At 33.4% G+C, this 1,709-nt stretch overlaps 2 protein-coding genes across 5 annotated transcripts in view; one reads left to right on the forward strand and one right to left on the reverse strand.

The window, feature by feature from the left end:
* The window catches only part of LOC106689069 (uncharacterized), a gene marked incomplete at its 3' end in the record, with an annotated part of 87,760 nt that overhangs the window by 75,088 nt on the left and 10,963 nt on the right, over nucleotides 1-1,709 (reverse strand).
* LOC106689078 (involucrin-like) overlaps nucleotides 1-1,709 on the forward strand; it is a 12,834-nt gene that overhangs the window by 9,935 nt on the left and 1,190 nt on the right. The gene's annotated exons all lie outside the window — the stretch shown is intronic.

Genomic DNA, 1,709 nt, shown 5'->3' on the forward strand with positions numbered 1-1,709 from the left:
ATTGATATATATCATGAAAACTGCAATTCCCACTAAGACATCAACAAACTTAAATTTGAGCTATGTAATCAAAATTCCTGATCACTTGAAAACTTTGTTAGTTTTGAAAGGGCGTTTACAGCCTGGACATCAACGCCCGTTGGTTGTTGGTTTTGGTAAGGCCTAGATGTTCCATAGTCATAGCGTTGGCATGGTGTACTGATCTGTATCAGTGGGACTCATTTCCGTGAGATTTGAAATATTATCTAGCCAGGCAATTATAATTTGTTTAATGATCGTAACGATAGTGGAAAGGATGAGGAAAGAACGATGAAAAGCAGATAAGTAACTGTTCTAATTTTAAAAATAAGGCAATATAAATAGATTATAATAATTAAAGGCTGGTTATTATGGATGAATTTAATGACTCTTTCTATTACGGATTCGTTGTTTCTCAACGCCATTGAAACATTTGTTGCTATCCCTAACTGGTTCAGAGTTAATGTAGTGATAACATTCTTCAAAAATGTGTTTGACGGTCAGATTACTATTACATTTTGAACATATTGGAGGGGCCTCTCCTGTTATGAGATGGATGTGTGTCAATCGGGTATGTCCTATTCTGAGTCAGGTGATCACTACTTCTTCACGGCGTTTACTTCGGGTTGATGTAATTCAGGATTTCACATCTATAACCTATAAAGAAAGGTTTCAACTTACTGGGTGGACTTTCATCCCACATTGCCTGCGATCTTTTATTAATATATTCCTTTAAAGGGCGAGCAAGTTTCTTAGCAGTTAAGATTGCTTAAGATTGATTAAGATGAATTTAATGACTCTTTCTATTACGGATTCGTTGTTTCTCAACGCCATTGAAACAGTTGTTGTTTTAGCACTATTAAGTATTCATGAAATCGTTGAATAAGTGGGTGGACTGAATAGATTATATATAGTTCTTGAAGACGCTAATGGAGTCAGACATTATTACTATATTGCCATTTGGTATATTTGTCATGCAAAAGTTAAGGGCGGATGCTATGGCATTTAGTTCTGCGGTATATATATTAAGAGAAATGATTCAGTTTTCTCTTATGGGTTGTGTTTCATGTACAAAGGCAGATCCTGTTGCGTTGACTTGAAAACTTTTATTAATCGTCTTCTTTTTTTTTCTGGACTATTGTGTACTATATTTGCGACCATTATATTCCACGTCTTATCAATGACGTGGACTTATCAATGACGACAGTATGATACATTTGGCTTCTGTAGAATATTATCCAGCAGATAATGTTACCTATCATATTTTTGATCGTATTGAACTACCCAATAAATATCAGATGGATAAATTAATTCATTATTAGAATTAATTTTGATGTTAAAAGGATCAAGCGCTTTTTTCATCTTTTAATTTTCTGAACTATAATAATACTAATAATATATACTCTATGAAAACACCTGATGTTGATGTATTTGTATGTAAACATCAGTGTAATTAGCAAATGGAAATTTTGATACTGAGGAGTTATCAGTACTTCAGAAGGCTTACCGGCCTCTATGAAACATTGGTTACATGTCGTCAGTTAATATAACTAAATAGGAACCAAAACCCTTAAGAAAAAGTTGCCAGCATTAGAACTTTGATAATAATTAATTTTCACTGGAGTTCAAATGTAGGTAAAGGAAAAGATAATGAGGTAAAGAAAAAAGTAAATGGTGCTTAACTACAATCA

Source organism: Halyomorpha halys, unplaced genomic scaffold (genome assembly GCF_000696795.3).
Source record: "Halyomorpha halys isolate HHAL.00 unplaced genomic scaffold, Hhal_1.1 Scaffold1274.1, whole genome shotgun sequence".
Taxonomy (NCBI): Eukaryota; Metazoa; Arthropoda; class Insecta; order Hemiptera; family Pentatomidae; genus Halyomorpha; species Halyomorpha halys.